The following is a 15818-nucleotide window of genomic DNA, read 5'->3' on the forward strand; positions in this document are numbered from 1 at the left end:
TTATACAAAGAAGAAAATGCCTAGTTTATGGCTGAGTGCAGTGACTCATGCCTGTAATCTCAGCACTTTCGGAGGCCGAAGCGGGTGGATCACTTGAGGTCAAGAGTTGGAGACCAGCCTGGGCAATATGGTAAAACCCCATCTCTACTAAAAATACAAAAATTAGCTGGAGGTGGTGGTGGGCACTTGTAATCCCAGCTACTTGGGAGGCTGAGGCAGGAGAATCGCTTGAACCTGGCAGGTGGCGGTTCCAGTGAGCTGAGATCGTGCCACTGCACTCCACCATGGGTGACAGAGTGGGACGTTCTAAAAAAAAAAAAAAAAAAAAAAAAAGCCTAGTCATATCAAAATAATCATTTAGACTTTAACAGCAAATTTGAAAGAAGCAGCTGTTCAAAATAAGTGTCCATCCTGAAAACTTACCTGATATTAACCTTACTTTGGGCATTCATTTTATTTGTGTTTCAATAGTGGCACAGCTCAGCCAATCAGAGAGATGGTTTGTTTTTATACCTCTCTTCATTTTTTATTTCAAATCCTCATTTGTGATGTTGCCCAATGCTATGCAAAGAAACAAGGTTTTCTCTATTCAATTCAAAGGCCTGAAAGAGAGAGTCTTCCCAGTTCACCTCCTATCAGATGTGTCTTGAGGACAGCAGGCAAGTCTAACAGGAAAATATTAATACATGGCAGAGTACCACTAGACTCAGATATTTGGGAGAACTAGGAATCAACCACCAAATCTGTTCTGTATTTATACACATTTACACCCCACTCCAATAAGCCCTCAAATCTTTTTTGTTTTCAGCAATGGAGTGATAGCCCTCATTCTCTAGATTGAGGACAGGTCACACAAGAGATAAAACTTTCTGCTCCGACAATGAAGAATTTGTAGATGTTCAAGGTAGGAAATTTCTCAGTCCTCCAAAAAGTGACAGAGTAAAATAACTCTGAACCTCAATATAATTATTGGTTATTATTCCTCAAGAAATCTTTATAGCCAGGGTATGTTTATTTTCTTGCCTCCCATGGGGAATTATGTCAATGAATTTGCATTCAAATATGTTAGTTCCTTAGAATTATAACTCATAGATAAATAAAATGAGTGAGAAGTCAGAACTCCCTAAAATTGCTCATGGGCCATAGAGGGAAGCTTTTTGTTTAGTGCGAATAAGCTCTATTCATTCAGCTTTTGCAGAATTGGCCAACTTGTTTGCTAATGACTGTTGTGTATAAGAACTGATATTACTTCTTCAACCTTTGTCCTACTTGAACATAAGTGAGAAGTATCTTTATTCCTGCCATATACATGTCCTATGAACATGTCCACTGATCCTCAAATATGCTTTTGTATTTACCAGAAGAAAGAAGAAAACAAAGTAATATATAATCAAGTATTAACCAAGGCACTAGGCACCACGTAAGCTTTTTATACATAAAGTATTCTTTCTAGAATAAAGCATTACTAGTACCTGAACAACATATATTTTATAAAGTAAAATTTTACAGAGTATAAATAAATACTCTCAGTAAAAGAATATAATGTTTATTTAATTTAGCACAGTAACAGAGCTTTGAATTGTAAAGCTCTCCAGAGACAATAACTTTACTATTATTAATTTTTACTGTGAAGGAAAGACTTTAATATACTACTATCAAATTCCTATGTACCCAAACCAGGTATTTCACTGCTACCTTGGGCAAAATTTAAGAAAAAAAAATACAATAGCTCTAAATTCTTTTTTTTTTTAATTAATTAATTAATTAATTTTTTTGAGACGGAGTCTTGCTCTGTCACCCGAGCTGGAGTGCAGTGGCCGGATCTCAGCTCACTGCAAGCTCCGCCTCCCGGGTTTACGCCATTCTCCTGCCTCAGCCTCCGGAGTAGCTGGGACTACAGGCGCCCGCCACCTCGCCCGGCTAGTTTTTTGTATTTTAGTAGAGACGGGGTTTCACCGTGTTAGCCAGGATGGTCTCGATCTCCTGACCTCGTGATCCACCCGTCTCGGCCTCCCAAAGTGCTGGGATTACAGGCTTGAGCCACCGCGCCCAGCTAATAGCTCTAAATTCTTTATAACCTTCAAGGACAGGAAACCAGTATCTCTGAGAAGTGTGTTTATTTTAATACAATTCATTATTTCATCCCTCCTCCTCCCCCACAGTAATGAAAGCAAATATTTTATCATTATTACTTTTGGTATATAAAACTGAATTCCAGGAAGGTAAAAAAGTCTGACCTGGAAATATTACATAGAAAAAGGTGAAATTAACAAACACATTACATTTTTCAGTTTTTCCTCATACGTATACCTTGACATCTGATAGCAGCATTGCTGGTTTTGAGTGAGGTTTTTTGTTTGTTTTCTTCCAGAGGGAATGCAGTATGGCGGTATGATCTTTGGAACAAATTAAGAAGATAACAAATAACAGGAGAAAAACTTCTACACATATATTTTCCAAGGGCAATAAATAAATAAGTATATAATTATGAAAAAAAATGCCTCAACTATGCTTTTTAAAATTTCTCAAGGTTTACAGTTTTGTTTTTCTTATTAAATTCTAATGCACTATCACTGCCATCTGTCCTGGGAATAACAGAGCCAATAGAGAGTTCTGTAGCATATCTGGTTATTTTACTAATGTACACATATTCTAGGTTATAATCAAGATGCTCACTAAATATTTTCTATCAAAGTTTTATAAGGAAACAATAACTTTTGAATGGCGTAGAGGAAAGAAAGAAGGATTATCCAGTAAAATAGAGATTTTTCAGTATGAACAACAGGTGGAGAAACAATATGAGAAAAATCTCAGTGCTCCCCTTCCCCCTCCTGCTTATTTGTCATCTGAGTTATCTTCATACCATTCATGTTATGGTGGCACAAGAGAAACCAACAGAAAGTCTGACTAAGAATTGGATAATAAAACCACTAGCCATTTGTGCAATTTATAGTTCTGGTGTAAATGTAACTATAAAGAAACCAGTTGCTAGGGAGTTGCCAAGATAAATTAAGAAAGGGGTCCTAATGATTAATTCAAGTATCTACATTCATCCAAGGAGGTGAGAATACCCTTTGCTTGATGAGGAGCTAGCTGAAATGAGGGAACTTAAGTGAGTGGTTTGAAAAGTAAATAAATAAGTAAAAGGAATATGTCTTCCAAAGGAGATGTAGGACTTGACCCTACAGAGAAATGGGAATGGTAGTTCAACCACATTGTTGCTTTTCCTTTTCTCATTGAGCATTCTTTCTTATGGTGCTGACAAGAAGTTCAATGCAGAACAAGAAAAACAAGCTGATGGAATGTAAATGTAAATAGGCAGTGAGACAGAACTTCCCAACTCATGGATGAAGCAGGAAGATTTGCCGACTTAGAGGTTGCTGAAGGTTTTATAACCTGAAGACTAGGAGTTAAAGATATTCTCAAAGAAGGTTTCCTTTTAATCAAATCAAGTGCAGTGCTATAGGAAAGACACTCCATAAAGCTTAAGTGTCAGTCTTATTACATTTTTTTCCATTTAACAAACAAACATGTATGAAACTCAGTTTAGTACTTTTCTAGGCACATTGGACACAGTAGTGAACAAAACTTCTTTTTTCATGTTTCATCCTGTGAGTGATGGAGAGACAATCTACAAGTAAATATATAATCAAAGGATGGTAGTAAGTGCCAGAAGTAAAATAAAACATGGGGAGTGGATTGGATGTGTAGAGATTAGAGTCAGAAGGTATATAATAGGAGGATTGTCGTCATTTTTGATGTTTGGTGACAGCCTCCAAGCCCCATCAGTTCACCTTCTTTTTCTGCTTCCCATATTTGGGTAAACTGATAAGAAAGTTGAGTTTCCCCTCCTTTGGTATGGCCTGCACAGCACTCAGGGGCCCTCACCCCAGCCTCACCTTCTAATCATGATAAAAGACAAGCCATTTCCCTTTCTCTGCTCTCTAAAGCCAGTTTTGGACCTGCCTGAGAGCTTAAATATTAAAAAATATGTATTAGAAAGATTCGGAGTAAAGAAAAAGAAGACACAAGAAAATAAAAGATCAGAAAACTTGAAAATAGGTCAACAGAAATTAATAAGAAACAGTGGGATTTTTTTTTTTTTTTAATGAACAGAGCCTAAATGACCCAAGGAATAATATCAAGCTGAACACATGGAATTAGAATCCGAGGAAGTAAGCAGAAACTATTAGGAGAGAAAAATAAGTTCAAGGAAATAATAACCATAAATTATCCAAATTTGGTCAACAATGTAAACCCACAAATCCAAGAAGTTCAGTGAACCCAAAGCAGAACATATTAAGAAAAACACAATAAGCCACACATTTAAAACAATGACATTAAATACAGGAAACAATACTAAGGATAACAGCTAACATGTAAGACACAACACAAACAAGGAAAAAATAAAATAATATCAAAGTGCTGAAAGAACAATAAGGTAATCTAAAATTCTTTATCTAGTGAAAATGTCCTTTTAAAATAAGGTGAGGCCGGGCACGGTGGCTCAAGCCTGTAATCCCAGCACTTTGGGAGGCCGAGACGGGCGGATCACGAGGTCAGGAGATCGAGACCATCCCGGCTAACACGGTGAAACCCCGTCTCTACTAAAATACAAAAAACTAGCCGGGCGAGGTGGCGGGCGCCTGTAGTCCCAGCTACTCCGGAGGCTGAGGCAGGAGAATGGCGTAAACCCGGGAGGCAGAGCTTGGAGAATGGCGTAAACCCGGGAGGCGGAGCTTGCAGTGAGCTGAGATCCGGCCACTGCACTCCACCCCGGGCGACAGAGCGAGACTCCGTCTCAACAAAAAAATAAAAAATAAAATAAAATAAAAAAAAATAAGGTGAAATAAAAATATTTTCAGATACATGATAGCTGAGAGAATTATCACAAATTGACCCCACTATGACAAATGCTAGAGGATGTTCTTAGCTAAATAAAACTGATACATAGGCAAAGGAATATCTGATTGACATGAAGGAATTGAGAAAAAAGCAATACAAGTATTTGGATAATATATTTATTCCTTAATTTTAAAAAAAGACAATTGACAGTTTAAGTATATGAAAATTAGACCAAAGATTTAAACTGACACTCCATCAAAGGCACACACAAATGGCCAATTGAACACATGAAAAATGTTCATTATTATCATTTAGAGAAATGCATATTAAAGCCATAATGCAATATCATGAGATAGGTACTAAAGTGGCTCAAATTGTAAAGCCTGACAATTTCAAGTGTTGACAGATTTTTGGGTAACTGAACATTCACACACACTAGTGACAATGAAAAATTGTTCAATACGTTTGATAAAGTCTTTGATGTTTTCTGATAAAATTAACGGCCCAAAATTTCTACTCTTAAGTATTTGACTGAAAGAAAAGAAAATATATGACCACAAGAAGACTTGTACACAAATGTATGGTAAGACTATATTTACATTTGTCCCAACTAGAATCAAGTCAAAAGTTTATCAAAGAGAATGAATATACAAATTGTCATGTAGTTACCACAATGAAGCACTATTCAGCAATGAAAGGAACATACTACTGACATAACAAAAGCAAGGATTTTGAAAACAGCATGCTGAGCAAGAGGAGTCAGAAATGAAGCATACTATGTATGAATTTATTTCTATGAAGTTTAAGAGGAGGCAAAAATAAACTATGGTGAAATAAAAATCAGAAGAGTGGTGGAGCCTTATGGTAGAGGGAAAACTGACTGGAAATGTGTGTGAGGAAACTTTCTGAGAAAAGAGAAATGTTCTAAAATTTTTACGTTTGTTTTTATTGTGTAACAAACCATTACAAAACCTCATAACTTAAAGCAACATTCACTTTATTTAACATACGCTTTTGTTGGTAAGCTGGGTAGTTTTTCTCCTCTGGACAAGCCCAGTTGACCTTACATATCTTTCATACATCTGTGGTCATCTGTAGGCTGGATGATCTATGATCTAGAATGGCCCTTGTCATATATCTGGCTGTGGGTGGGCTCTGAACTGGATTACCCTGGTCCTCCTCCATATGGCTTCTCAGCCTCCAGCAGTCTAGCTCAGCCTCATTCATTTGTGAGTTTCAGGATTCCACATAGAACATGTTCCAATGCCCATGCGTTTTCTTTTCTTTTGAGACGGAGTTTCGCTCTTATTGCCTAGGCTGGAGTGCAGTGGCACAATCTCGGCTCACTGAAACCTCTGCCCACTGGGTTCAAGCACTTCTTCTGCCTCAGCCTCTCGAACAGCTGGGATTACAGGCACCTGCCAACATGCCCAGCTAATTTTTTTGTATTTTTAGTAGAGATAGGGTTTCACTATGTTGGCCAGTCTGGTCTCAAATGCCAGACCTCAGGTTATCCACCCGCCTTGGCCTCCCAAAGTGATGGGATTATAGGCATGAGCCACTGTGCCCGGCCGCCCATGCATTTTTCAAATATTTACTTGCATCATGTATGTACGTGTCCTATTGCCAAAGCAAAATATATGAACAAGCCTAGGATTCAATAGTGAAAAAATACATTCTGCCTTTTCAGTCAGTAAGCTGCAATATGAAGGGACGGAAAGAATTTGCAGCCCTTCAAACATTCAATCTATTCCAATCTTAATTAAGATGTTATTTATGGCCGGCGCAGTGGCTCAAGCCTGTAATCCCAGCACTTTGGGAGGCCAAGACGGGCGGATCACGAGGTCAGGAGATCGAGACTATCCTGGCTAACATGGTGAAACCCCGTCTCTACTAAAAAATACAAAAAACTAGCCGGGCGAGGTGGCAGGCGCCTGTAGTCCCAGCTGACTCGGGAGGCTGAGGCAGGAGAATGGCGTAAACCCGGGAGGCGGAGCTTGCAGTGAGCTGAGACTCCGTCTCAAAAAAAAAAAAAAAAAGATGTTATTTATGTGACAGTGTACACATTGTCCAAATGGATATTCAAAGTTAGTGCATTTTACTGTATATAAGCGTATGCTAAATACAAAAAAAGAAATATATATGTGCCTTGAGGTACAAGTACCAATATAGTGTGATTTGATATTTGGCTTGTCATTTTGCATTTTTTATAGGAAGAAGTAGATAAATACGACTCAATGGATTTAAATAATAAAGATGATTTATTGGCTTTTAAATGAAAAGACCGTTTGTAGTTGCAGGCATGGTTTGATCAATTCTCTAGCTCTACTGTTCTGCAATTCTCTCTTCTTGGCTTTTCTTCTTATGTCTTAGTAGGTGTTTTTCCCAGATTGGCATTTTTCATAATAGCAAAATGGCTACAATTATCTTTGGTCTTACCTCTGCACATTATGCAGAGAAAGATGTAAATTATCTTCCATTGACTAACAAACAAAAGCATGAGTTTCACTATGATTGGACCTAACTTAGATCCTAAACCTAGACAATCACTGAAATAGGCCTGGGTTACATGCTCATCTTTGAGCCAACCAGGGTTGCAAGGAGGGGAGGTCATGTCAACCTCTCCTACTTTTAGAAGTAGGTTGCCTAATCCTGCCCTAATCTCACGGCAGCTACAGAGTGTATAAAGGGTGTAGTAGATGCTGTGGAGGCAACCAAATTTCACAAAGCAGATGAATTTGGAGGAGTATGATAAGTAGGAAAAAATAAACAAAGTTGAGTAATCAAGTGGAAAAGAAAGAAAAAAAGGATTTTGTGGAGTTGGGTACAGTACTCAGAAAATGCTGATGGATTTACTTTACCTTTAGTTTCAATGAAATGATTTAATAGGGAAAACATAAAGTATTGGCATGGTATGAGCTGTTATTTTTATGTGTATTTTTTGACACCTACGTAAAAGTCCCTTGTTGAGGCTGTCTTCATGCCATTACACCTGCCCTGCACCTGTTTGTTTCACCGTTACTATAGAGCTGCTCTGAGGAGAGCATCTGGACTTTGGATTATACTCACATTGGGACACTAACCTGGTTTATTCTCAACCTGTAGATTTTACATCTGTACAATATTTTACAAAGACCACTGCTGTGATGGAATGATCCTGAGACCTGGAAAACCAGGATATGATTTTGGAATCTGCCTAGGGGAAAGACAATGTTCTCCTCTCAAATATTTATTTTTATCTTGTGACCCTTTGTGAGAGAAAATATGAGTCAGGCAGTGTGTTTTGAGACTCCCACATTCTCTGGTATATGTCTGAACCTCACCCAGTCGAAAATCACCTCTTGGACTTAACATCTGCCACCTGGGAATTGCAAGTGCCTATGAAAGAAGAAATGATACATTAAGCCTTAGCAGTCATTTCTACTTCAGTGTGAATGAGCTTAAAGGATTCGGATATGTAAGATAGGAGGGATATGGGAGGAAGCTGAGAGCGTGAGGACAATGAGAAATCCTGAGCACTTTCAGAGAAGGAGGATCACTAAGGGGGATGTCCCTGAGAGTGAAGCTGTAGTAGCGAAGATAAACAACTTATCTCAGCATTTTTTTTTTTTTTAGATGGAGTCTCACTCTATTGCCCAGGCTGGAGTACAGTGGTATGATCTTGGCCCACTTCCATTTCCACCTCCCAGGTTCCAGCGATTCTCCTGCCTCAGCCTCCTGAGTAGCTGGAATTACAGGCATGCCCCACCACACCTGGCTAGTTTTTGTATTTTTAGTAGAGATGGGGTTTCACCATGTTGCCCAGGCCGGTCTCGGACTCCTGACCTCAAGTGATCTGCTCTCCTCGGCCTCCCAAAGTGCTGTGATTACAGGGTGAGCCACCATGCCCAGCCAATCTTAGCATTTTTAACGTGTGGAAGAGTTTGTATAAAGCATCACTGTTACATTGTCTTAGGAAAAGGAGACATCACAGAGGAGGGCAGGTGTTCTCTGTCTAGAGCCCTAGACAGAGGCCTTGAATGTCTACTCTGACGCTGTCTATGTGAACCCAAGGCAACTTGTTCAATCTCTTTGGGCTTCCATTTTCCCATTTGAAAATTGGAGATAATAACACCTATCTAATAACGTAATTGCGAGAATTAAAATGCAATGTATATGAATAAGCATATGTAAAGCTAGTCTAATATTAGTCACACTCAAGCAACCATCGTCACAGTCGGTGGGGAGAAAGTGAACAAAATGCTAAAAATCAGAAAGAAGTGTTTTCTTGTAACCAAAAATCTTTTAAAAGAGAAAAGTTTAAAGAATTTACTAGGCATCTACTTTTATGCCCAACGACATGACATAACCTGGTTATATCATGGTAAGAAGTATAGGGAATCAGGCAAGGCTACATGGAGGAAATGGACCCTAGTTGCTGCTGAAAGGATGGTTCGATACAGAGGAATCTCAGTAGAGGAATGTGGTGCTGTGTCCTTAGCATTGCAGAGACAGTAGAGCTGGATAGTAGAATGATCTGCTGGCAGAAACAACTAGTCCACCAAGGTCTTCATTTGTTTGCCAGAATTGCACCTGGCATTTTAGAAACACAGCCAGTGTGGCAACCGGGTTGATGTGTACAAAGTGAGCCAGATGTGACTCACTGATTCTATATAAGCCATGGGCTTTGAGTTCATAACTACTGCAGAACAATGTGTAATCATAGTATCCAAGGGAGAAATACCAGGCGAGTCTAGTCATTTAGAGCTGAAAGACGTGGCCGTCATTTAAGGTATGATTCTCCTTTCCCGGAGGAAGAGCGCAAGTCCTGAGCGGGCATAGCTACTCATGACTGTGCAGATTATGTAGCCGCAGATCTAGGAGAGCAGCCATTCCCAGGCTAGGTACTGCCCTAATCAGGACTTCCTGTAAATTTGGAGTTTCAAAGGAAAGTTTCGCCATAAACAAAAGTATTTTTTTTTCTTCTGGTAATGAAGGTCTTGGCATTGTCTGGGTTTTAATTTTCTCCTCAGTAAAATGAAGACGTTGAACTACAATGTCACTATAAACACTCTCCTTCACTTCCTCATCACATTTTAATTATTTTTCATGTTCTTCTGAGCATTTTCTCCTAAATTGATTGTTGAACATTATTAAGACAGTCCTTGATCAGTGAAAATATGAGAAACAAATAATTAGAAAAATGAGAGAAATAGAAAAAAATGAGGACGTATAATTAGCAGAGCGTACAGTCTTTGCATAGCGACTTTGATGTGACATGGAGAAAACCTTAAAGTCTCTTGCGAAAAAAAATGCCAAGTAGATAAAGCTATCTTCCTATAAAGCAAGGCCTGGCTAAAGTGGCATATCACCTTGAAAGTGTTCATAGGAAGAAAATAATGTGAAGATAAAATCGGTATTATCAAACTGGTTGGACCACAGGACTCAGATCCTTGAATGTAGCTCTTCACTTGATAATATCTTTGTCTTCTTTCACTGCACGAAATAGTTAATGTCTGTCAGGTGCTTTCAACTCTTCAGAAGAAAAGCACTTAAGTAGGAGGTGTCACTTTGAGTTGTGAGCTTTGACCTCCAAATCCAGGGAGGCTGGTTTTAAACTGAGGGAATTGGAAACTCGTTTGTTCCGCTTCACTGTTTCTTTCTAGTCATCTGATTTACTGCTAATCTTGATAGTTCACATCTGAAGGCAAATCTTTCTTATTTTTTCTCATATCTCGAAAGATAGCTCTCTTTGTGTTAAATGAAGGTACTTCGATTATCTAAAGATTTTAGAGAGAAAAACAAATCACAACTCATCATGTGTTCCCTAGATCTTGCTGTCTTGGCTCCCTACTGTTGCTGTGCTGTATTTGAAGCCATTTCCTTTCCCAGCAACTTCACTCTTATCTGAGATCTTGATCTTAACCAAACACCCTTACAAGAAACCAGGCAGCCTGATGTTTGATACCATTAGCCTCCGACCTCTGAAGAACTTCCTCAGAAGGCAGCCAATTATTCAACAACGTTTACAAAATTTGGTCACCCAGAGAGAACACGAAACCAAAAGAATAGGAGTAGGTTTTATGAACTTTGAAAAAGCAAAACATTTCTCTATTCATTAGGGCTATGAAGAAAAAAGAGAAACGAAATGGAAGAAGTCTTTTGAAAAGTCATGCTATTGTAATTAAAATATGTTCTTACATCCACTCAACTCATCCAGACCCAACATCCTAACATGTCTTTTCAAGGTCTTAAAAGCAGGAGATACAATAATATTTTGAAACAGATAATTTTAAAAGTGTATACTAATATCTCTTCCTAATATAAAGTTTGCATTATGAGACTAAGCGCAAAGAATTATCTGTAACCGTAAATATTCAGTTGATTTCAGATAATGAAAAGATATTAGGAAAAGTCATTGAGATTTCTCCATACCAAAAAGATGACAGGGCAACCTTGTGGTTAGAAAATTTGTTTAGACAGGCCGGGTGCGGTGGCTCAAGCCTGTAATCCCAGCACTTTGGGAGGCCGAGACGGGCGGATCACGAGGTCAGGAGATCGATACCATCCTGGCTAACACAGTGAAACCCCGTCTCTACTAAAAAAAAAAAATACAGAAAACTAGCCGGGCGAGGTGGCGGGCGCCTGTAGTCCCAGCTATGCAGGAGGCTGAGGCAGGAGAATGGCGTGAACCTGGGAGGCAGAGTTTGCAGTGAGCTGAGATCCGGCCACTGCACTCCAGCCTGGGTGACAGAGCGAGACTCCATCTTAAAAAAAAAAAAAGAAAATTTGTTTAGACAAAATATAACTCCCTTATTGCATTTTCTGTTCAGAAAGCTTAAAGATGTTTTTAAAGTTATAACAATCAAAACTTGATAGATATAAATGCTCAAATTAATAAAGCTAAGTAAGCAAGGTGGATAAAATGAACTCATTGGTCCATTGTCAGGATTTTTTTTGAGGAAGATTTTATAAGCAGATATGAGATGTAGAAAATAGAATTAACTGCAGCTAAAATCTCAGACAGTAAAATATGGAATTAAGTGGTAATTATCACTCCACACAGTAATTATCCCAACTGGAACAAGCTGAAAATTGACTCAACCAATTTTATCTTGTTCGGAGGTTGAGCTCATTAATTTCCTACCATGCTGTTGCCAAATGATAAAGAAAACTCCAAAACTGAACTAAAAGTTTTGAGCAACAGTGATAAAACATTTACTTTTTTTGTAACTCCTTTCCTTATTCTAATAAATTCCTTTGAAAAAAACATTTTTTGTTAAAAATCAAAATATAATAAGGTGCAGATGATTGATAGAGTACTGTTCTAGCAGCGGCATCTCACACACAGTGTTGGTATCCTGTGCCATCTTGGTTAGGTCATTTTTCATTAGAAAGATACTCTATGAAGAAAGAGGAAGACTAGAATATTTTAGAAGAATGTATTCATTACAAATCTCAAAAAGCAAACTTAGCCATGGACCTGGATAAAAGATTGGCTTCTATAAGGGATAAGAATGTGTAACACTAAGTAAATTAATGCACAGCCAATAAGTATTAAGCATCTAATAATAAAGAAATTGATAATCTAGTAGAAACCATACATGTTAACAGTTAATAGAGCACAGTAAGTGCTGTGCTACTGACTTGAAGAAAGTACTGTGAGCACAGAAAAAGCAAGAATTTGTTCTAGTTGAGAAATTCCACAAATGCATTTTCCACAGAATAGTGGTCCATTATAATAACTATATCCTTTGACTTTAAAAGGTTTTTTAGAGTTCAAAAATGTAAACTACTATTAATTGAGAGGTCGCTATTTGCAAAAAAGTGCAACATGTTCACAGCCTGTTCATAAAATTTACATGATGACTATAAAAGGTAGGCTTTATTTTCCACATTTTAGAGTTCATTTTAAGAAACTCAGAGATAAGACCGAAGTCACAAAGCTACTAAGAAGTAGTATTGGATATGTGATTCCAGATCTACTTGATATTTGATTCAAATTTTCTGCCCTCTTCACCTAATTTTCTATTTAAACACAAACTCACTCATAAATAAACTTAAAACACAGTGAAATAGAGTAGAATTGGAGTAAGGGATAAAGGAGAAAAGGGGACTTAAAGAAAATGGTGAAGGCACCTATAATAAAGTTTGTAACTTTCTAATTTTTCAGAGTGGCCTCTTCAACACAATTTTTAAGGGCAAATGTATCTATATGGTAAGACAAATTCCATGGTCCAGAATACTCAAAATAGTGAACAGAAACCTCTGCTGAGCAAATGATATTTCCTTTTCTGCCAGATAGCTCTCAAGCCAACTAGAAAGGGACTGTCTGCCCTCCAAGCCTTTCTTCCATTAACAGAAATGGACTCCAAGAGAAATCTTTCTCTCATGGTTCTCAATTAAGTAAGGGGTGAAATCTGGGGAGCAACTGTCCCTAAGACACAAGTCATGCAGAATCAAAGCATTTCTTTAGAGGTAACAGAAATGGCTGCTTCAAGGAAAGCTCAATCAGGGGTCACAGAACGTGCAGTGGCGACAAATGAAGTGGCTCCAGGGGTGATATGGAAGGGGGCAGACAGAATTCATATGTATACATTAGTACATTAAACAAATCTCACTAACAATATCTTCATCATTGGCAAAACAATCATAATGGGATGGTTCCCTCCTCCCATCTGTACATGACTTGAGATATACTTTTGTGATATAATTTTCCCTTTCAAATACAGTTAACTCCATCTCAATCAAACCATTGTTTTAGGGAAGAAAGAATACAGGGGAAGAGGAAACCTATTTTTCCTGTTGATTTTCGTTTTCTCCTGTAAAATGGGGCTATTAATAATCCCATAAATGCTTAAATGAGATGATCTACATTAAATGCTAGACACATGAGTGGCATATAAACAGGTCTTCACAGATAGAGGTAGCAATTGTTGGAATTGCTTTTATTGTAATTGCTATGATTAGCATGATATTTTGAAATAATTACATCATAATTAGCCCCTAGAAATTTAGTTAATATAATTTCTTTGAAGAAATTTAGTTAATATAATTTCTTCAAAGATTACTCTTTCCTTTTGCTCTGGTTCCTACCCCTTTGTTTTGAAAATGTATTTCTGAAACTATTTTCTATTGAAAGTTGTTTTTCAAACACATTCTAAATTATCTGTAATATTTGCATCTTTTTCTATCTAGTCCCTTCTCATATTTTATCTTCTAACAAACCCTTCAGCTCCTTCCCTGCCACGAAACCCTGTTTTTCCCTACTTTCTTCTCTGTTTTCCCACGTTGGTTTCTGCAGTCACATCAGCACCTTTGACCACTGACAGCTAGCTAATCACTGCCCATTTCTCTGCTGACGGCCAACGGGCCTTGGGGGAACATTATGTCACAGTGACATTGAGTTCTTCAGATGTTAACAAATCAATCTGGAAACTCAAATCCTAAATTGAAAACATATTTCAGTAGAAATGAGATGCAGGCTTTCCTGTACATGTAAGGCTTGTTGGAACCATGCAAGGTAATGTCACTGTAGAGAAGAGAAAAAAACAGAAAAAAGGAGTCTTGCTCCCCAAAGCCATGCCCAAATGCTTCCTTTTGGAGGCTTTCCCGATTGCTTACTTTTCTCCTTTTTCTTAGTCCAAGCAGTTTTAGCCTAGATAATTTTGGAACGAAGGAATAATGAGGAAAGCTGGTGGGATATGAGAAAATGTCTCACTGATATATGGACAGAAGAACCCATGTTTACATGGAGTACAGAACCCTTCTTCCATATCCTGGCCCCAACACATACACCCCACAATCCAAACTGTTCATGACTTTTTCTGGGATGGCACCCTTAGAAATAGTGTGCTTTCCAGAGAGTCAATATTTGCCATAAGAACTGAAAAGTGCAAGCTGTTGTTTTTTCTCCCATTCCCTTAGAATTCAGACTTATGGAATCCTTCATCTGTGGGGAGAGTTATGTGCTGGACCAGCTTCCCTTCTTGTACATGTTTTATTCTGAATCCCTCTACTTGTATTGGCATTTGCTATTTTCAGCTTCCTCTTATCATAAATTTTCAGAACAAGAAGAAAATACAATTACCAAAAATAAGCCAGATTTCAAATTAGTAATTGAAATAACAACTAGGAGAATGTTCATCTCCTCCACTGAGCCTCCTTGTTTCATTCATTAGAAATTAATTTCTGACTTGTTTAGCACATAGTTTTCCTATACTCACTATATCATCTACCACAATTCTCATCAAAAAACCGGCCTATTGTAAGGATAATGACTTCGAGCAATAAAAATGGTAATAATAGCTAGTTGTTTCTGTGTTTGAGGAATTTTTCTTAATGTTTATATTAGGATAATGTCAGCTGCTGTTAAGAAAGGGTCCCTAAAATTCAGTAATTCAAGCAAAATAAGCTATTTCTCACACATGCAAGAATCCAACATTCCCCTCCTTGAGGTCATTTAAGGATCAATGATCACAACTGTGATATCATGTTGAGGACAAAGCCTCTGTGTTTGCTGTCACCAACATCATGTCCTTCATCAGGAAGCAGAGAAAAACAGTAAGTTCAAAATCAAAACGTTTTTCTTCAGCAGGGGAGGAAGAACACAGCTACAGTTCTATTACTTAAATAAAGGAGAGCATGGATTTCAGTAAACAGCTGGTTGTTTACATAACAGCAGTTTACATGGTATTATCTGAGTTAAATCTTCAAGCATAACCTTATGAAGAAAGATTAAGAAATACATATACCTGCAAACACATATCATAATAGCTAAAGTAATAATACAGGTGTAATACATGAAAACTATTTTTAGTTTGTTATTTGAGACATTTGATGGACTGCGAATAGATTGGATTTATATGATATGAGATACTGTGGCTGAGGATGAGATTCTTAGATTTTTGTGATTATTGCTAATCTTGAAAGTGAAAATACTGTGAATTTACAGATGCAAATAGTTTTCTGCTTTTCTTTTTTTTTTTTTTTTT

This window comes from Rhinopithecus bieti, unplaced genomic scaffold (assembly GCF_001698545.2).
Source record: "Rhinopithecus bieti isolate Rb0 unplaced genomic scaffold, ASM169854v2 scaffold_38733, whole genome shotgun sequence".
NCBI lineage: Eukaryota > Metazoa > Chordata > Mammalia > Primates > Cercopithecidae > Rhinopithecus > Rhinopithecus bieti.